The sequence below is a fragment of the Lissotriton helveticus genome, chromosome 5_1 (assembly GCF_964261635.1).
Source record: "Lissotriton helveticus chromosome 5_1, aLisHel1.1, whole genome shotgun sequence".
Classification (NCBI taxonomy): Eukaryota; Metazoa; Chordata; class Amphibia; order Caudata; family Salamandridae; genus Lissotriton; species Lissotriton helveticus.
The window spans coordinates 690,532,985-690,555,575 of NC_136065.1; positions in this window are offsets into that span (position 1 = coordinate 690,532,985).

Sequence of the window (22,591 nt, forward strand, 5' to 3'; positions counted from 1 at the left end):
CAATATATATATGTATATATATCAAGTTCAAGTTCAAATACTTTATTCGACAACATTGTCATAAAAGCATGTGTCCCTAATCTAAACAGAATAAATACTAATCTAAAATATTTAAAAAAAACATATTAAATTCCATACAATTTGTACTTTGTTGACGAATAACTCATTGAAAATATACATTTATAAGAATGAATCATAGCACAAGTCTAAGCAATGTAAAATTTGATAATCCGATAATTTAGGGTTTTAAAGTGCGTTTGCGTATTATCCATGCCCACCCCAAATATTTAGCTACAGCAATTGCAAGGTTAGGGGCACAATTTGATTTTAAAATCCTTAAGGCCTCTAAGTATTCCCTTGTCCCTAGGTTTCTACATGCTGGCTTCAACCATTTACTTCTTGGGGCGGCATATAAAGGCCATGCAAATAAAAAATGTGGGATATCCTCTACAAATGTTTTACAGTAAAAACAAGTATTTACATTATCAGGAGTCCATTTAACCGTGAAAGCATTTAGTGGTAGGGAGCCAATTCTAAACTGAAAATACAGTTTCCTATCTAGAGGCTTAGTGATCAAATCCCAGTACTGTTCGAATTTTGGACTATTTTTAACTTCCAAAAACTGGGAAGTCAACACAGAAGATTGGTTGAAAATCAATGCAGCATTATTTATCATGTCCCAGTACAATTTTTTTAATGTAATTTTAGATGGAAAATCATCTGGGTCTACTGCAGACCACAATGATTCGAGGTGCAGTTTTTGGAGTAGGTTCCTCACTTCTTTAATCCAGAGTATTTTATGGAAAGTATCAGCGTTATCAACATCCAAAAGAGCAGCAGCATAATGACTCAACTCAGGAGTAGTTCTTATGCGTCTCCAATATAAAAGGGGTCGCAGTCTGACCATGTCCTCGATCTTTTTCCTCCCAAGATCGTAATGAAGAGGAACTGAGGGGGTACTCTGTGGGACGCCAATTGTACACCGAAGGAATTTGTTTTCTGCAGCTGTTAGTGTATTCAAATTGGTGAAACCCCACAATTCTGATCCATAGAGACAAGCGCCCAATACTTTCATTCCATAAATCTCCATTATAGGCTGCATTGGTTTTGTGAATGATGATTTATGCTTTTGGGCTATTGCTCCTGCCAGTTGTTGAAATTTTAACGCTACAAAGTCCATGTGAGATCTCCAGTTCATGTTAACATTTAGCGAGATGCCTAGGTAGGTAAAAGCATCCACTTCCTCCAGTAAAGCCCCATTGTAGGTCATTTTCCCCTTAAATTTCATAGCGGGATTCAAATTCATGAATTTGGTCTTGGATTCATTTATTTCCAAACCCCGAGATCGACAAAAGTCACCAAAAGCATTTATTGTCTTTTGTAGACCACTGGGGGTCCGCGAGACAAGCAAAGTATCATCTGCGAACATTAATACTTGAACTCGCTTCCCATCTAATAGAGGAGCATCCGTCTGAAATTGATTTAAAAAATCAACTATGCCATTGATGTAGAGAGAGAATAAGGTGGGGGCCAGAACGCAACCCTGTCTCACGCCTCTCTCGACAGGGGAGGATTCTGTGACATCTCCCTGGGCTCCCCACCTAATCCGGGCATAGTTGTTCTCATGCATCCTCACAAGCAATGTTAGTAAATCAGGGCTTAATCCAAGATCCCTTAAGACAATCCAAAGTTTGTGTCGGGGAACTAGATCAAAAGCTGACCTCAGGTCAACAAAAAAAGCAAAGAGAGGACCATTTATTAGGGTCACGTTTTTCCAGTATATCGTTAGAAAGTGGAATACCTGATCGACGGAGCTAGTTAAGGGGCGAAAGCCGGCTTGGTACGGGGAAAGGATATCCTTGTCGACTATCCAATTTTGTATTTTATTTTGTACCATCCTGCCCATCAACTTCTGGGCACAGTCGATAAGGCTAATAGGCCTGTAGTTGTTTGGTAAGGCCTTGTCCCCTTTTTTGTAAACAGGTATTATTTCCGCTCCTTTCCATGTTGGTGGTATCTTTGCCCCTTGTGCAATGGCATTTCCAAGCCAAACGAAGTACTTACACCAGCTATCCCTGTCCGATAAAAACACATCTGCCGGTATTCCATCAATCCCTGGCGCCCTCCCTCTGGTCACTCCATCCATTGCCTCCTGTACATCTTTCAGGGTGAATAAATCGTAGGTAAAATATACCCTTGCTGGAGGAGGAACGGTTAGCAAACCTAACTGATCTGCATATTGAGGTTTAAAAAAGTCCACCCAAGCCTCCTTTGCTACATGATTTTTTGGGCAATCAACCAATCCCCCTGAGCCCCACTTTAGTATGGCCCAGAATTCTTTCTGGTGTTTGTCAACACATGCTTCCTTCAGGTCTAACCAGAACTTCTCATCCCACCGTTTTTTTGCCTTAATTTGTGTTTTTCTATATTCATCTCTAGCATTTAAAACTCCTATTTTAGCTCTCAGCGCTTTACTGAGATTTTGTCTCGCTATTCTGCAGGATTGGTCATACCATCCCCTCTGTTTATGTGGTCCGGTACCCTTCCTCTTCTTACTTTTCTTAAGGAATAGCTTCAGTATATTATCAAAAAACTTTGGCTGTGATTCTTCAATTACTAATTTAAAATTTGTATCATTCTTAAAAGCCTGCAATCTGGATACTTCATCGATAACCAAGCCCTCAAGGGCCTGTCTATCCTCTAAATTATTTGTCAAAGTTGACCATTTTATATGACGAAGAACATTAGATGGAACAACGTCTAGTGTTGTGAACTCCCTAGACGACTTTTCTAGGGATACTCTTTGTTCTATGTTGAAGAGCAAAGACAAAGGATTGTGATCGCTCTCCAACCTAGGAATGACCTGCATATCAACAACTTTATGCCATCCTCTAACATCTATAAGAATATAGTCTATACTGCTACTTGATCTTAGGTTATCAAAGGTATGCCTACCCTGTAGATCCGAAGGTGTGCGGCCATTAGCAGCCCTCAGTCCTCTGGATAGGCATAGACTTTTGACCTGTATTGCTACTTCTGTCCACTTTTTTATCACCTGGAGGTCTAATTGAGGAATTCCCCATTTGGTATCTTCCTCTTGGGTCAGATCATTTTCCTCACAGCCTAGAGGTTCAAAAGTTGTGTTTAGATCTCCACCCATCAAAATAATGTACTGCGTGGGTAGTAACTCTATGTCGTTATCTAAAACACCTATTACCTCAGAAGATCTGCCCCCTTGGGTTCCCCTTGCATAGATATTATATATTACTAACTTCTGGCCATCAGCCCAAGTAAGCTCAATGGAAATTAGGTCGCTATTATTGATGTATCTCTGCTTAATAGTGCATTGCAGGGATTGTCGTAACCATATAATTAGACCCCCAGAGGGAGGTCCTTTGATATTCTTTTTCGCGGGTGTGTAGAAGTTTAAAAAACCCTGACGAAAAACTGGTAACACTGACCATGTTTCCTGTAACAAAATAATATCATAGCGGTCAATGAAGTTGCACCACTCTGGAGACTCTACTTTATGATTAATGCTCGCTATATTCCATGAGATGAACTTAATACTACCTTCCGCTACCATATTCCTCTCATTTGAGGGAATAGTCTGGATAGAAGGAAGCGAACAGGAAGGAGAAATAAATTCTACAGCATTGGTACTGGAGTGGACAGCTAGTAGGTTATTCACTACTAAATTGGAAGTACAATCTCTAAGGTCAGGTGCCTTACTCTCACAACCATCTATTCTTGATGACACAAGAGTACTATTATTTCCCTGTTCAAGATCCACAACCTTAGTTTTACCTAGATTTCTCGGTTTTTCCAGTCAATCACATTGGCTTAAGCCTGAAAGGGCATGAAACCTATTTTCAATAGAAATGCCCCAATTATTTTTATTTTCCAGGGTTTTGGCTTTTCTTATTACAGGGTTCCATTTCGTTTTCAACAGTGTTGGATTTAGAATGTTACCCTTTTTTATATAAAAGAAATCCAACGTTAGGGGCACTATTTTGGTAGATCTCCGCTGAGGGGGAAATATATTAGCTAGGATGGTTGGTAAGACAACTGGGTCAGAGAAATGTAGCACCACACAATCCCCCTCAAATTTTTTGGTGCCACCCCCAATCCATTCGACTCTTCTAGCTTTGACTACTTCCTGTGCCAACTGGTCCCTGCCTCCTGGTTTAAAAGCCATATTCTTAGATAACCAATGGAGTGATTTATTTATCAGGGAGGGGACGTTCTCTACTTGCCCTGGTTCTAGTTGGGGGACATTTGCCAGAACCAATATTAATGGGGATGCTTCCACTACTAGTTCGACAGGCCCTTTCTCTATATTGTTAATTACATTTGTACTTATAATACTCGGCCCTGCTGCCTCCTCATCCATAATTGGATCAGGGACTCTCGATCCTTCCCCCCCTTGGGCTGATCTCCTAATGATATTCCGGTGGGTGTTCATAGAAGAATCTGTCCCAGGTGCAGTTTGAGTAGATTTTGGGACAGCCGTATCTAGGTTTAGCAAAGCAGTGTTTGATTGTTCCTCAAGTGTTTTTTGCAAAAGAGCTCCCAATTTATTGACTTCTTCTGTAAGCTGATCTATTTTGTTTAAGAGTGGTTTAGTAACAGTTTTAATTTTGTTATCTATGGCATTCAGTAGCTTCTTGAATTGTTCTTTGTCAAGATAAGCCTTTCCACCCCCATTATTCCTAGTATCATCTCCATTATTTTCCTGAGGGGAAACGTCAGGGCGGTTTTTGCTTGATCGAAGACCACCCCGTCTAGGCATGTTCTTTTCCCCACCCTTTATCACTCTGGGAGCTGGGACCGGAGTGGGGGTAACCTCTTCCAGAGTAATAATATCAATGTCCAGTGTTGTTTCGGGAGGTGGTTCATTGATGGCTACTAGTAGCTGGGTCAAATGGTTATTTTCTGGGCTCTGAAACACCTCATTACTGTTGTCAAGAGTTGGAGTAGATAGAGGCGTGTCATCAATAAGCAAGTCTGGTGAGTAACTCAGTCCCAAAGATGATCTCCTGTTATGGTTAATTTTGGCGACTTTCTGAACCATATAGTTATCAATTGTATTTAGGGGAGCTGAAGATGTTTTAGCTTTAGACATTTTAAATTCAATTGTCAAGTTCATAGGGTATTAAAACAATGAAGTATCCCAGGCGCTTAAAAGAGTTTAAGGGAGTGGTTAACTTACTTAGGCGTTTTCAGGCAGCGTTCTTGGCCCTGCTCCTGCCTCTGCTTGCCGATGAGGGCCGTAGAGGGCCCGCCCTTTGCCCGGGCTTAGCCCCGGGCGTCCCGCTCGCGTCCCACGACGCGGGTGTGTGGCCAGCTTTATGTGACCTTCGCGCTCTCCGTGCGCGTCACTCAACGCGCCGCCGCGAGGCCTGCCGGGTGGTGTGGTTCCCGGAGCGGCGGCGCGGTTTCTATGGCAGGATGACTCTCGGCGGTGGCGGCTTCTCCCTGTGTAGCACGGCGTGGCAGGTAAGTTTCAGCAGACTCCCCCGCTTTGCCGGTGTGTGGCCAGCTTTATGTGACCTTCGCGCTCTCCGTGCGCGTCACTCAACGCGCCACCACGAGGCCTGCCGGGTGTTGTGGTTCCCGGAGCGGCGGCGCGGTTTCTATGGCAGGATGACTCTCGGTGGTGGCGGCTTCTCCCTGTGCAGCACGGCGTGGCAGGTAAGTTTCAGCAGACTCCCCCGCTTTGCCGGTGTGTGGCCAGCTTTATGTGACCTTCGCGCTCTCCGTGCGCGTCACTCAACGCGCCGCCGCGAGGCCTGCCAGGTGTTGTGGTTCCCGGAGCGGCGGCGCGGTTTCTATGGCAGGATGACTCTCGGCGGTGGCGGCTTCTCCCTGTGCAGCACGGCGTGGCAGGTAAGTTTCAGCAGACTCCCCCGCTTTGCCGGTGTGTGGCCAGCTTTATGTGACATTCGCGCTCTCCGTGCGCGTCACTCAACGCGCCGCCGCGAGGCCTGCCGAGTGTTGTGGTTCCCGGAGCGGCGGCGCGGTTTCTATGGCAGGATGACTCTCGGCGGTGGCGGCTTCTCCCTGTGCAGCACGGCGTGGCAGGTACGTTTCAGCAGACTCCCCCGCTTTGCCGGTGTGTGGCCAGCTTTATGTGACCTTCGCGCTCTCCGTGCGCGTCACTCAACGCGCCGCCGCGAGGCCTGCCGGGTGTTGTGGTTCCCGGAGCGGCGGCGCGGTTTCTATGGCAGGATGACTCTCGGCGGTGGCGGCTTCTCCCTGTGCAGCACGGCGTGGCAGGTAAGTTTCAGCAGACTCCCCCGCTTTGCTGGTGTGTGGCCAGCTTTATGTGACCTTCGCGCTCTCCGTGCGCGTCACTCAACGCGCAGCCGCGAGGCCTGCCGGGTGTTGTGGTTCCCGGAGCGGCGGCGCGGTTTCTATGGCAGGATGACTCTCGGCGGTGGCGGCTTCTCCCTGTGCAGCACGGCGTGGCAGGTAAGTTTCAGCAGACTCCCCCGCTTTGCCAGTGTGTGGCCAGCTTTATGTGACCTTCGCGCTCTCCGTGCGCGTCACTCAACGCGCCGCCGCGAGGCCTGCCGGGTGTTGTGGTTCCCGGAGCGGCGGCGCGGTTTCTATGGCAGGATGACTCTCGGCGGTGGCGGCTTCTCCCTGTGCAGCACGGCGTGGCAGGTAAGTTTCAGCAGACTCCCCCGCTTTGCCGGTGTGTGGCCAGCTTTATGTGACCTTCGCGCTCTCCGTGCGCGTCACTCAACGCGCCGCCGCGAGGCCTGCCGGGTGTTGTAGTTCCCGGAGCGGCGGCGCGGTTTCTATGGCAGGAAGACTCTCGGCGGTGGCGGCTTCTCCTTGTGCAGCACGGCGTGGCAGGTAAGTTTCAGCAGACTCCCCCGCTTTGCCGGTGTGTGGCCAGCTTTATGTGACCTTCGCGCTCTCCGTGCGCGTCACTCAACGCGCCGCCGCGAGGCCTGCCGGGTGTTGTGGTTCCCGGAGCGGCGGCGCGGTTTCTATGGCAGGATGACTCTCGGCGGTGGCGGCTTCTCCCTGTGCAGCACGGCGTGGCAGGTAAGTTTCAGCAGACTCCCCTGTATGTATATATATATATATATATATATATGTATATATATTTTTGTTCATACTTTTTATTTAACAAAGGGGGAGGTGTTGTGTCCTGTGTTTATGTATGAGGCCTCTAGTGCTCCTTGGCAGACTCCTTACAAGTATTATGTAATCTGGTGGGTGTAACTGGGTGTGGTTGATAAAGTATGTGTTGGGCTTTCAGTTAACAGTTGTATGATGAAGAATAAATAAGTGTAAACCAGAGCTCTGTGTGTGACATGGTCTGTTACATGCTCCCAGGCTGGGGAGGACGCTACATGGCATTGCAAGGGTTCCATGAACCCTAAGGCAAGTAGGGACAGTTTGACCTGCCATAACTGTTGAAAGTGGACCTCTCTCTCACCTGTTCCCAGTCAACTGCACCTACTGCACAAAATGTCATTCGCCTGAATTGTGGCGCCATCGACCTTTGTAATAGTTATAAAATCTATTCTAGTGTACCTATTGCAGACATTTTAGGGGGTACTCGCATATATGTCCTCCATATCTGAGGAGATCAACGGATGCATTTTGAAATTATATTTCAGCTCTGTGATGAAATGACCTTGTTATTAGACAATGTTCTAATAGCCATTTTTTCTTGATTATTAAAATTCTTGCGTTGAGCGGCACGTTCTTGATTTAAGGATTTCTACATCCCTGCAGATAGATTTTCGAAATCTTTCTATGGTGAGATGGAATAATGGCTGAAAGCAATGGCGTCCCCCAGTGCTTAATTTGAGCAGGTGCTTTCCGGTGCTGAGCATCAGCACTTAATTGGTTTCCGGTGCTCGGCATCGGCACTTAATTGTCAACAGTTGTTTAGGAAAACAATATACATTAAAAAATGCTAATACCTGCTACCCCAGCCATTCCTCCAGCTTTGGGGACCTGGAATAATCTGAACTGTTGCACTTGCAGGCAAGAGAGATGGCTAGTAATTGTTATGGCAGCGGTGACAAGAGTGATGGGTGGTGCAAGCTGGAGTGGCCTCCTGGTCAGAGCCCTGGCACTTAATATTTTACAAATTAAGCACTGGCGCCCCCTGATATTCCCTCCTCTGGTGCTTCCTACCTCTTTTCCATGAAATAAATGTTTCAATCGAATCTTTCTGAACATGAGTGATTTTATCCTGCACTAGAGTTGATTGCATTTAGTTGTGGACACACAGCTCAAACCTGAAAAGATCCATATGTTCATAGATTAACCACTGACTTGGATTCTGAGACTTTCCATTGTCTCGACTCCACATTATACGTGAGCAGACCAGGTAATAAGATTTTGGCCCGAGCCACTATCTTAACATAAGAAGATATGGCATAACCTTGGCCTGACCCCCTTTGTAATTTTGTAATGTGCTGCTCTCAAAGATGGATATAGCAGTTTATTTCATTTCTTTTTTTTGCAGAATAAGAGCAACAAAATTCACAAGACAAAAGGTAAGACTGTCACTTACGCTACATAATGCACGACTGGGGCATGTAGAATAGATGCAGGTGAATAACGAGTTTTTTGCCCAATGCAGGGTTATTAATGCTGTGATATTCAGATAATGTACCTATTATTTTACTGCGATTCAATTAAGATTGCCCTCAAGAACTAAAGTGAAGACCTCAATGATTCCTTGTAATTTACATTCAGCATTTCATATATAAAATGGTTTCTTGTTGGATACAATACATATTCAGTTGCAAATTAGTCTTCATTGTTTAGCTTTCGTCTGCAGTGCACTGGAAGTCATTTTGCATCTAAAACGTTTTTTGAAGAGCAGTTTAAAGGGTAATTGAAAAATATTCTCATAGACTAAATGTGTCTAATAATAATAATTGTCTCCAATTACAGACGCGTTTGTTTCAGTAGTCAGATTTTAAAGATTTTGAATCATTCCAGTGTACTGAAGAAGATAGGGTTTGCCTTTCCTTTTGTAGAACATAAGGCAAAAAATAGGACAATTAAACGAAGTTTGTGAATAATTAATAGGTAATAACTGATGAGCAACAGTGATGGCTTTAAGGATGATACATAGAAAATTCAGGGTAGACGTACTAATATTTTGTTTCTGTTCGCACATGCTTCAACTATTTAAATTAGGAGAATAGGGGCAAAACAGGTTTTTCATATGTACAAATACTTTTTATGAAGTCAGTAAAGTATTACCAACTCCTAAAATGAGAATGCAAATGTTGATTCCCAATTTGAAAGTGATGTATCGTAAGCCTCTGTTCCAAATTGCAAAATGTACAATATGTGTCAATGCCTTGCAACTGGAATTCTGGGCACAAACCATTGAAAAGCTACCATCTCCCAAATTGGGACGGTAAGACATTTGCAAAAGGAAAGGGATCCCCTTTGGACGCATTCTCCTTTGGGAATTGTGTAAATAGTTTCTAGAGGAGTAGGCTGTGGTCCAGGGAACCGCTGCCAATTTTCTGAGAAACGTTTAAAAAATGACTTATTCTTTACAGCAGCTCAATTTCCTTTACTGCAAAGGCAAGTGTAAAAAAATATACTTTATTAAAAAATCATGGCAAACATGGTGGTCTGCTGACCCTTGAAGACCTCCATCCATGTGATTGTGGCCAATCAAATTGAGTCTCGGTTGACGAAATTCTGAACTGGTTTGCAAGAAACCTGATTGAATATTGAGACCAGTCTGTGAGACCACTGAATACATCTGGCCCTAGCCCTTGTAAAAGCAGGAGTAGTTCCCTTTCTAGTGTGAGAGAGGGAATAAACTGCAGAAGAACAGTTCTCTGCGTGAAGAATAATATTTTTCCTACTAAAAAAGTACGATTGCATACATAGGAAATTATGTGTGTGTAAAGGCCTAATTGTGGTTGGAATCCAGTATTTATGAATGCTTTCCAGTGTTGTAGTTCTCCTGGCCTATGTTTGATTCATATTTTTGATTTTTTTGCCAATAGAGTTGTCAGGCAGAACTTCAAGGAATAACAGTCCATCAGTTCAGCCCACCTGAAAATCCCACTGTGCAACTCTACAGCAATCCCAGTACTGCCATGTGTGGGTACCCTTACCAAGCTGGGACTGTCTCAGGATGGCAGCATTGCCAACTTACTTGGTAGTCCCACATGAAGACCGTTGTGCTGCTTAGACAATGAACTGATGCAAACTCCAATTTTCCTGATATCTCTGGCGCGAAAATATAAGATGGTACCCTTGACAGGAACATGTAGCAAAATGGAAGAGAAACAAAGGGCATCTGTGTAGCCACTTCCTGTGGTACTCTACACAAAAAAGGAGAGCTGTGATCAACACAATATGAGCCAGTATGGTATTATCCAAGATACCTTATAACAATGCAAAGAGCTTTACAAGTTGTCTTACTGTCGAACACTGAAGGATGAGGTTACCCACCGGTCACCTCAAGGAAACAGAAGCCAACAGTGAAACGCCACACCTCAGTGGGAATAAAGTCTTTCTACAGGAAATCAAAGAGCCTACTGAGCATACTGAAGGAGGATGCAATCCATAGGACCAATGAAATGGCAAAAATAACCAAGTGTAGGGACATACTGAGTACATGTCTACAGAAAGCTAGAAGAGCAATAGAGCTTTGCTAGATGCCAAACAGGACGTGTGAAGCTTCCTTGTGCTCCCACATCTAACTTGACTAGGAAGTGTTTAGTATCCTGTTTATGTATTTATCCTGCTGTTTTCTTCCTACCTGCTCAGCCAGTGTGAATGTGCTGCGTGGTATGTTGGAGTGGTGATGAGGAATGGATTGTTTGGGTGCCTGTGAGGTGAAGTGTGACAGTTGGGGTATGGGCTGAGCAGCAGGCAGGCTGCTCCTGGTGGGGCTGCTCTACATGAACTTACTAAGCTACAACTAAGACTAAATAAATCTACTTAAACTACTTCTCAGTTACCTGAGGTTATCCTTACATTATGGCGACGATTTAAGGTAAGGAAACTCAGCGTGCTACAAATGTCTTTACAGAAAGAAGAACTTTTAAAGAAAAATAAGGAAATTAAGAGTGAAGTGAGACACAATGATCTACAGTCTTTCAGACGCACCAGTGACCTCTACATTGGTCGGCCCCAGCCAGATCATGTGTCTGTTTACACCATTTGGAATCTACTTTCCATGTACTGTCTGTGACAAGCTACAACGACTTCAATTTAAAGAGCCTGCTTTTGGTAACAAGGAAATGTATTAGTTGAGCAAGTTATGTCAGCACTTCTGGTTTGTCCTGTTCACCTAACAGCTCTGAAAGGCTATGCATCTGTGTACTAACAGGAATTGGTGTTCATGTGAATAAGGACAGTCAACCGTGCAGCAAGTTTTTCATGTAATCCCCTGCCTGCAAAGAACTGTTTGTGTGGTTGGAAGAACCTGCATAGTTTATTCACGGAACACTGAGGAGATGATGAAATTATCCATGTTGGCTGCTGCATTGTACAGAGACGATACACATCTGCGTATTGGTGTTACTGAGGGTTAATCTGCTTGGATGCAGAGTTTTACCCATTTGCGGCTGTTTAAAAAAGTGTGAGGACACTCCTTCAATTATAATGCCATGGCGGTGGTGCTTGAACTTTATATTGCACCGTTATTTCTGCGCGTGATATGCGCAAGCCTTACTTACTGCTCAAGGCCTGTGTGGATTCCACCCGTCATGGCGGGGCCTTTGCCCGTGTCCACAGTGCAAGGTGATCCCCATTAGTAAGCAGTGGCGAGACTGAGGCACTGTTCGGTAGGGGCGCTGTGCTGCACTGTTTGGTGCACGCCCCTGGAGCCACACTGCGCTCTTCACCTGCGCAGCACGCAAGTCCCTTTGACCCCCTTTTGCTAGCCAGCAGCGTTGTCGGATTTGTGGTTCTGAAAATCTGGACCCTGTCGTTATCCCGATATCGAGGTCCTTTTCCGTGTCACAAAACATCCACATACCATGACGAATTTGGTATCGACGAACCGATAATGACTAGGACATCATTCCTGTGCATTTGCATCATAATCGAAGATTGCCAACACCCCTAAATCGCAGTTTCCGTTCCGACCGCTTAGACTCCATTTTGTAAACGGCATCCATCTTACGTCTTGCCCTCATGATAAGTCAATTAAAGGTCGAGCTTGATCCAAAAGGACACGTCCACCTTCCCTGACTTCCCCCTGACCTGTCCCAACTGACTCCACTGCCTTCGGCCAGACCTGTTTGGGCGGCTCCTCGCCCAGTGGCCGAATACGATAACATCAGTGCATAACATTCCACAAACCATTCACTACATACAGACCATGCTTTCTGCAAACACGCACCTGTCCACGTTCCTTGTTTATGGCCAGTTTTATGACTAGGAGGTGCCCTTCTTTATTGAGGTTTCATCGATATCTGATGGGAGTTCCAGGCCTAACTGGGTAATCTATCAACGAACTGGACATCTAAAATATGGGCTTGCTTACATGACTTCGCTCTTTGTATTATTGTAGAAATATGTGTATAGCCATATCATAAACTCAAGAATTCTTGCTTGGAGCTATATATTTTGTATATAAGGAAAAGGCTGGTTCTGTAAAAACGAACAGTCTCCCGAGAACCTACTGTCCGTGAGGTGTACTTCTGGGACACGTGTTACTTGGTAGCTGCCAATAAAACTTGATCTTTGACTGCGACTAGAAGACTCATTGTGTCTGTGGTCCGGAACAAGGGAGAACTCAGAGGTCTTCGGGTGTTATCCCCTGGCACCACCGGGTTCCTAAAAACCCGGTACCTCAGTTGGCGCCCAACTCGGGGCGGTATCAAGCGGCGACGGTCCAAGCCAGATGTTCGTGAGGAGCTTCGTGTGAAAATTCCGGAGGACGGCCAGCCACTTCAGCGACCCCTGTATGTCGACGTGGGTCCGAAGGTCTTTGCTGCGAGGTTCCCCGCGTCCCGACGGCTACAAAGGACTGCTGCCCTGACTATCGCCTTGTTTTGGACCCAGTGATCCTTGGTAGAGCGAAACGATAGACGAGTCTTCCAGCGACGTCACAGATCTTCAAATACTTCAGTTAAGTATAAGTGGAGCGTCTCCAAGTCCTTAGTTTGTCCTTAGTTTTTGGTATCCTTGAGATACGCTTTGATTTGGTACTTGCAAGCCCCAAAGCCGAAGGACTCGTGTATTCACGAGAAATATCGTAATAGATAATCCTTTGAAGTTTGAAGCTAGACTAGTGAGCGAAGATGCCTGGTTTTAGCAGACTTGGAAACTTGTTTTGTCTTGGTTGTAGTAAGGACTCACGATTAGAGGATTCTTGTCCGGTTCCTCCGATTGGAACTCCAACGTATGAGCTCTATATAAAACACGGCGTGGGTCCTATCGCATATAACGAAGTATGGATAAAATACACCCGCAAGGATGGTGTTTTAAAATGGCCCCAATATGGTAGTTTCGACTCAGAAATATTAGATAACTTAGAGGTCAAATTGTTCAAGAAAAAAGCCCGGCCGGCGATGTTTGACTCTTTCCGCTTATGGCGCAAAGAAGCCAAACAGAAAGAAATAAAATTAGCAAAAAGGAATAAAAGAGGTATGTCGATGGTGCAAGCTGCCGTTGCATACAGAGATAACGAGGAAGAGCAGGAAAGCGAGCAAATGCTTAGGAGCAAGAAACTAGCAGTAGATAAATGTTACCCGATGTTACCAAATGAGGGACAGGGTCAAGAGAAAGGATCCGAGAAAGATCCATTAATGTCCCACTTATTAAATTCGCCACCACCCTATGCACAAAATGCCACAGCACCTCCGCAACATTTAGTTGCACCTCTGGTAGCTGTTATACAGGCTCCTTTACAGCACTCACCAGCTGCTCTTCAGCTGGCTCCTGTTTCTCTGGTGCAGCCTCCTCAAGGCTCACCGATCACATCTACTTCTCCTACTGTTCCTTCTAAAATTTCGCCTAGCGCACCTTCTAGTCTCTCTGATACTCGATCTACGAATGTTTCTGTTTCTGCTCTGCGTGACTCTGTTCTACCACCAGTTATTCCTCCACTTTCACCTTCCGTCTGGCATAAAATGGCCAGCATTGTTACTAACTTTCCTTCACCACTTTTTCGGTCGCCTAAAACGACCCCTAATACGGAACGAAGACAATTACGAAGCCAAATGCCCGATTATCAGGAAAGGGAATTATTGAATAAGCTAGCACGGAATTGGGCTATTGACACCGCAAGATATGATGTAGAGTCTGTCATGAACGTTTTCCGTCAATGGGATGAACCAACGCAAAGATACGTGTTTGAGCGGATGTGTGTTTTCCTGTGTGAGGATTTGGAAGATAATGGTCAGAAGAGCAACCCGCAAGAGTTGTGTAGTGTACGATTTAAGTTTGGGGAGGGTATGATTGTGGGTCCCGACGTTGAAAAAGCAGTTGAGATATTATTATCGCATCGAAGTACGGGTGGTAATTCTGGGTCATCCTCTGAAAGTGGTACATCTAGTAGGAAAAGAGCGAGACAGTACCCCATGAGAGAGGTTCCTCCGGTTTGGAGGGAAGGTGACGCAACTGCAGTTCCACCGGTTCTGCCTCATTTCCAGCGCGTATGGGTACATGTCCCCTGGAAAAGATCCGAAGTTTTAGCACTCAAGCAGACACTACCCGATCCCCGTAAAAACCCGACTGGGTATTATAAGGAGTTGTCCCAAACTGCGAGCTCATGTATAATGAATTTAGCGGATATAGACATGTTGTTTGGGAACGTTGTTCCACATCCTTTATGGAGTAAAATTCGTCATACGGATCATGACCAAGAATTAGGTGACTCGTGGGCGAACATTGCGACTACAGATGCTAGACAAGTCGGTGGTTTCAAGCCTGAGCCGTTAATAGCTGAACTTCCCGGTAAAATTATTGCGTACATGAAGACAATTATGCCTGAAGTACGCGTAAACTGGGACAAGCTATCTGCATGCAAGCAGAAGAAAGACGAGAATGTATCTGACTTTTTCACGAGATTCGAGGAAACTTTCACCGATCATAGTGGTCAGGATATGGCTACCGAGGGTGGCCAAAGATTGTTTGTAGACAAATTTGTACATAATTTGCTTCCTGAACTGTGTACTAAACTAAAAGATTCAGAGAGTGCTTGGGATGTCTCTACGTCAGCGCAGATTTTAGCAACAGCTCAGTACTACGAAAACAGGCGCAAAGACGAGCTAGATAAGGCAGACAAAAAGACGAAAGATTTAAAAACTAAAGTTCTTCTCCAGCAGGCCTATCCGCCTCGTATGGCTAGTCAGCCCAATTATCAGCAACAACCGCAGTATTCGAGAAACGCGCAAGGAAACGAGTTTTCCCATCAGCGTGTTCCGTATGGCCCGAATCAATGTGCGTATTGCAGGGAAGAGGGTCACTTCAAAAGTAATTGTCCGGCTCTTGCGCGACGCTTAAACGGTGTTTCAGGTGTAAGGGGAAGAGGTGTTCAACATGCCCCTAGAGGTAGGGGCTGTGGAAATTTTGTCCAAAACACGTTCTTTTCCGCCTCAGAATTCCATGAATAGCTTTGACCAACAGAATAATACATCGTCCAGGTCAGTTCAGTACTATGCTGACGACTATTACACCGAACACGACAATGAGGGTAACGATTGCTAGGACAGCCATGGACAAAGAGAGGGAGTTGTTTCAGTTCCAGAAGATCAGGATGGACCTTATGTCGAGGTAATTACCTCAGGGGTGTCGGAGCCATTTCTGCTGGATACTGGTGCTACAAAAAGTTCTATTATGCACTCGAAACTTCCTGGCGCACCTTTGTCTGGCGAAATGAATGTCTCAGTAGGCTTCTCTGGCGCCCCTGTTAGAAACCCGATCTCTAGTCCTATATCCCTTTCTGTTGGCCCCTGTGAATTAGAAGCACCCCTCATTCTTACAACAGGTTGCGGTGAAAATTTGCTAGGATTGGATTTGCTAAAGAGGTTGTATGCGACTTTGTACTGTTCTCCCTCGGGAGTACAACTTACTTTAGGGAAAAAAGTCATTTCTCCAATGTATTTGTCAAAAGGAGATATTCCAACTGAATTGTCATCACTTCCTGATATACTGTGGGCTAATGGTTCCAATGATGTAGGTCGTTTGGAGATAGCACCGTACGTCATAACTTTGAAAGCCAACGTTAGATTGCCACGTATTCCCCAATACAAAATATCTAACGAATGCGAAAAGGCGTTGTTAACGATCGTTTATGATCTGATCGACAAAGATGTTATCAAAGAAACAACAGGTAACGTTTGTAACAGTCCAGTTTTACCGGTCTTAAAACGTACTGATCCTTCACGACCACCTGTATACAGGTTCGTGATCGACCTCAGAGAAGTGAATAAGGTAGTTATACCGCAGTTTCCAGTTGTCCCCGACATTACTGCTTTATTGACAATGGTTCCAGTTTCAGCAGCTTGGTTCTCGGTGATTGACCTGAAAAACGCTTTCTTCAGCATCCCAATTGCTGAAGAGAGTAGAGATATTTTCGGCTTCAATTTAGGAGGACGAAGTTTCCGCTTCAAAATGCGCTCTTCAAGGCTACTGCGAAAGCCCATCAATATTCAGTCAGGCTCTGAAAACACAACTAGACACAATTGTGCTGCCAGATGGGTCAACTTTGATCCAGTACGTAGACGATCTACTGATCGCCGCAGACACTGAGGAGATTTGCAAGGAAGCTACGTTGTCACTATTGCGTCACTTATGTGACATGAAGCACAAAGTCTCCCTTTCAAAACTGCAATTTTGTCGACAAGAAGTGACCTACCTAGGTCACATCTTGTCGAAGGAGGGAAGGAGACTGACACCAGAAAGAATACAGGCAATTGCAGAACTAAGTGCCCCAAGGACACAGAGAGAGGTTCGAGCCTTCTTGGGCATTACATCGTACTGTAGACAGTGGATACCGAATTTCTCACTACTAGCCAAACCTTTGCTGGCACTACTCCGCAAAGACACGCCTAATCCTATGCCTTGGTCTGAAGATTGTCAGACGAGTTTCCACGAGTTGCGTGATTGAAAGCGTGAAATCGATACAAGCCGAGGCCACTGAGAATGAGGTGAATGAATGGAGAGAAAGCACAGGTAGAGTAAATGCGAATGGTTGTTGGGTCGAACTATCAGAACACCAGCGATGGCTATTACCTAATGCATACGTACTTGCAGTAGTAACGATGGCTCACGGAATTGCGCACATCAGTTCGAAAGGAATATGTAAACTATTGGCCCCAGTATGGCAGAATAGCAATATCCCAAAATATGCAGAGAATGTGGTCAAAAACTGTATGGTGTGTTTGAAGTACAATCCCGGTAGGGGAGCCCCAACTCCAGCTGGTCATTTTGCGCCTCCAACGTATCCGTTCGAGGTTTTGCAGCTCGATTTCATCCACATGGAGAGGTGCAACAATCTAAAGTATGTGCTCGTTGTTGTTTGTGCCTTTTCAAGGTGGGTGGAAGCGTACCCCCTTAAGGACAACACCGCCTTATCAACTGCCAAAGCCCTTGTCAAAGAGTTCTTCCCGAGGTTCGGTATGCCTAGAATTGTCTGGAGTGATAACGGAAGTGAATTCGTAGGATGCGTGATGAAGAGAGTGTGTGAGTGTCTAGGCATCCACCAAAAATTCCACGCTGCAAATCACCCCCAATCAGCTGGATTAGTAGAGTGCTACAATGGCACTCTAAAACTCAAACTAGCCAATATCCAAGCCAGTACAGGTCTTAAATGGCCCGACGCCTTGCCTCTAGCACTCTTGTCCACCAGAATGACTGTCCATTCCAGATTAGGACTTAGCCCCCATGAGATAGTGTTTGGCCGCCCAGCCAACGTCTGGGGCGTGCCAAGACCAAAGAAACTCAGTGAAATAGAACACCCCGTACTGCTTGACTATTTGTGCGAATTGACAACTAAATTGCGTGTTTTACACCAACAGGTTCACAGTTCCTCTCCGCCAGCCTCTGACGATCCAGGTCACCTCATCGAACCCGGCTCGTGGGTTTTGGTGCGGAATTTCCAGCGCACCAACAACGGACAGCCGAGGTGGACCGGACCGTACCTGGTGTTGCTTTCAACGAGATCAGCTGTTCGGGTGGAAGGCAAGAAGAACTGGGTACATGGGACCCACTGTAAACGGGTCCCTCTACCCCTTCCATACGACCGATGGGTCAATAAAGGACTTGCCGACTCCGAGACCGAATCCGTACCTCACTTCATCCCTTTCAGCGATGTATGAAAGAAACTGGTACCGAGAAGGAGAGTGATCATATTTTACAAGGACTTGTGTCACCGTCTATGCAATTGGACACTACCGAACCTGAGACATTGTTTGAAGACCACACCGTACCTGGGAAACGACGGTACAACCTACGGTCTAGACAAAGAGACTAATAAAAGCTTGATCTAATGTGATTTCCCTTTTCCCCATAGAACTATTTTTGGATTTTTCAGCTCTCTCGTCCCAGGGAACTAGCTAATTTTTGATTTTCGAACCGCCATCCGGTTCTGCTGCTAGGGTCGCGGTTGAAGTCTGGGGAGTGCAACTGGGGAAGTTTTAGGTCCACGGTTCCGGTTGGTCCACGGGAGTTACCCCGGACTGAACAGAGTGCACCCCCTGGGAGAATCAATCAACCACCGCGGGCAGCAACTAGAGGATGGAGTTTCCTAGGGTAGAGAGACCTATCAGACTCACGAACTTTGGAAAAGAGTTATGCACGATACTGTCCAAAAGAAGATTCCTGATAATATGTGTTTTAATGTTATGTAGCATAGTTGTGTTTTTTACTGGTTATACTCTATTCGTATTTAAAGTTACCTTCTCGAATGACACCCAGCCACCACCTCCTCCCACCATTTCTCCACACTACTTTCACCCTCTACCTGAACACGAGTCTGCCCGAAGACTCGAATTTGTAAATAACTCTTTCATTCAGCTTCTACACCAACACCAGTCCATAATGAACACATCAAACTGTTGGATATGCGGACTCATGCCACACACAACCGATAAGGGGATCCCATACTTCATTTTGCCATTTAGTTACTATGGTTCTCTGTGGGCTTTCCAGACCATGTTCCTATTCGCCCTAGAACCATACCCGACCCGTTCCACTGAGACCGATTCCAGTAACAAGGCACTAATTGCAGGGATAAGAAATATGAGTAGGGATATCGACACCTACCTGACAATACCCAAAGATGAACTCAGTCCCTACACCCGTTGGAACGTGACTAAACATGGGGTTTACCTGGTCAAGAGCCAGGCAGCAAAGAAATCTCGCCCAGTTTGGATAGTGCCCCACCGAGGTCACTTATGTTTACAGGGTATTGGTAGGGACCCCCCAGCACAGTTAGGAAAGAGCATTTGCACAGAAACGTATGTATTCGCTTCCCGAACTTCCCCTATACTCTTAGCAGCCAAAGGCACGTATTTCGTCTGCCACGACCAAGCCTACACATGGTTGCCCCCTGACTTCTCAGGTACATGTTTCATCTCATTTCTGCTACCTCCCACCTACACGGCCAGAGCAGATTACCATCGGACAAGGACAGCTAGAGGTGTCGTGAGTAAAGACGACACCGCGGGTCAGGAATTCGCTGACTTCGCAAAGGGTTTTCTGCCGTTTTGGGGGCCTATGGTGAACAGCAGAAATATTCGCCAGTTATCGAGGATAGTTGAATCCGCCGTGATTACTACGGCCGGAGGTCTTGGCAATTTGACAACTGAGCTTCAGTCGGATCGACTTATGACCCTTCAGAACCGAATTGCCCTAGATATCATACTCGCCGATCGTGGTGGTGTGTGTAGAGTCATCCAATCTAGTTGTTGCATTTTCATCCCTGATAATGCGCCGACGGTATACCAGGCCATCTCTAAGCTACATGAAATATCTGGTTCCCTTCACGTAGAGAAAGGGGATTGGTCTTTGCTGGGGTGGTTCTGGGAGCTGATCACCGCCTGGGGATGGAAAACATTGATCTTCATCGGGATGATCTTAGCACTCTTGTTCATGTTTTGCCTGTGTATACAGTGCGCTCCTGCACTATGTGGCCTCTGTGCTACTTCGTGTGTACGGAAAAGTCACGCCAGAACGGGGGATTGAGGCTATTTTGCCCGCACTGGTAATGAAATCCCTAATGTTGTATATAGGTGTTTAGGTGCAGGTAGTCTGGGATACAACCCCCTAGATCCCAATTTTCGACAAACAAGAAATTGTTTTACAAATCAAAGATTAACACAAATTGACTCCGCACACTTAAGTAATAGATATCACAAAATCATTAACATTATCTGCAACGGTCCAGTATCTCTTCAGTCATTCTCCCAAGAATTCCAAAGTCAGGTAATCTTCAGTAGAAAAATTCTTTATTTTCACAAACACTTTTAAGAGCAATAGCCAACGCGTTTCGTCCGTGACCGGACTTCTTCAGGGCTACATTTAAAAACACATAAAAACAACATATTTACATATGAATGAGATAGATCTATTCATAATTTATCTGCACAATATTTGTAATTCTACTGAAGATTACCTGACTTTGGAATTCTTGGGAGAATGACTGAAGAGATACTGGACCGTTGCAGATAATGTTAATGATTTTGTGATATCTATTACTTAAGTGTGCGGAGTCAATTTGTGTTAATTCGTGTGTACGGAAGCCTGTATCAAAGGACGAACTGAGTAACGGAATGATGCTACAGCAACATCTCCGCGAATTTCTCCATACCGATTTGGACTCAGATTAACATGAGTTATTGCCTTACATAAGGGCAAAAGGAGGGTCTGTGGTTCTGAAAATCTGGACCCTGTCGTTATCCCGATATCGAGGTCCTTTTCCGTGTCACAAAACATCCACATATCATGACGAATTTGGTATCGACGAACCGATAATGACTAGGACATCATTCCTGTGCATTTGCATCATAATCGAAGATTGCCAACACCCCTAAATCGCAGTTTCCGTTCCGACCCCTTAGACTCCATTTTGTAAACGGCATCCATCTTACGTCTTGCCCTCATGATAAGTCAATTAAAGGTCGAGCTTGATCCAAAAGGACACGTCCACCTTCCCTGACTTCCCCCTGACCTGTCCCAACTGACTCCACTGCCTTCGGCCAGACCTGTTTGGGCGGCTCCTCGCCCAGTGGCCGAATACGATAACATCAGTGCATAACATTCCACAAACCATTCACTACATTCAGACCATGCTTTCTGCAAACACGCACCTGTCCACGTTCCTTGTTTATGGCAGTTTTATGACTAGGAGGTGCCCTTCTTTATTGAGGTTTCATCGATATCTGATGGGAGTTCCAGGCCTAACTGGGTAATCTATCAACGAACTGGACATCTAAAATATGGGCTTGCTTACATGACTTCGCTCTTTGTATTATTGTAGAAATATGTGTATAGCCATATCATAAACTCAAGAATTCTTGCTTGGAGCTATATATTTTGTATATAAGGAAAAGGCTGGTTCTGTAAAAACGAACAGTCTCCCGAGAACCTACTGTCCGTGAGGTGTACTTCTGGGACACGTGTTACTTGGTAGCTGCCAATAAAACTTGATCTTTGACTGCGACTAGAAGACTCATTGTTTCTGTGGTCCGGAACAAGGGAGAACTCAGAGGTCTTCGGGTGTTATCCCCTGGCACCACCGGGTTCCTAAAAACCCGGTACCTCAGATTGAGCCAGGATGGTACGGCCGGCGTTGTTGGGGTTATGCTGCCAGATGGTGCTCATGGAAGTAGTTCAATAAAAGAACCAAGGCAGCTGCGGGTAAGCTGTGAACAATGTCACTCCTCTCACTAACTTTTAAAAGAGAGTGGTAACAAGCTCTCCTGAAGCAGCTGTCATTTGTTCGTATTAAACGCGTTCCCTGAGTCTTTGAGGCACAGTGTGGCCAGGCTTCTGTTCCAAAGGATGGTGTATATTCAATGCTTCACAAATTCATGGTGCGGGGGGGGGACTCTACCCCAAAATGTACTATACACTGACAAGTAGCCAACACTCTCCGTCAAGTGGCCTTCTGTTTTTCTCCGTCACATTTCACAGCCGGACCCTGCATCTAAAGATCAAAATACTTCCAGGGGGGGGGCACTCTACCCCAAAATGTCAAAATGTACTATACTCTGACAAGTAACCAACACTCTCCGTCAAGTGGCCTTTTGTTTTTTTCCGTCACATGGCACAGCCGGAACCTGCATCTAAAGATCAAAATACTTCCAGGGGGGGGGGACCCTCTACCCCAAAATGTCAAAATGTACTATACACTGACAAGTAGCCAACACTCTCCGTCAAGTGGCCTTTTGGTTTTTTTTTCTTCACATGGCACAGCCGAAACCTGCATCTAAAGATCAAAATACTTCCAGATCTTCACACTGTTGAGAGTACCAGAGGAATGTGAATGTATTGTTTTCACATGTCTAGCTTTTTCCATGTTGACAAGGCTTCAGTATGGTATCTGGTTAATCGTTATTTTCAGTTGCATACATTTCTGTTGCTGCTGTGTGTTTTTAAACTGTGTCTGATTTGT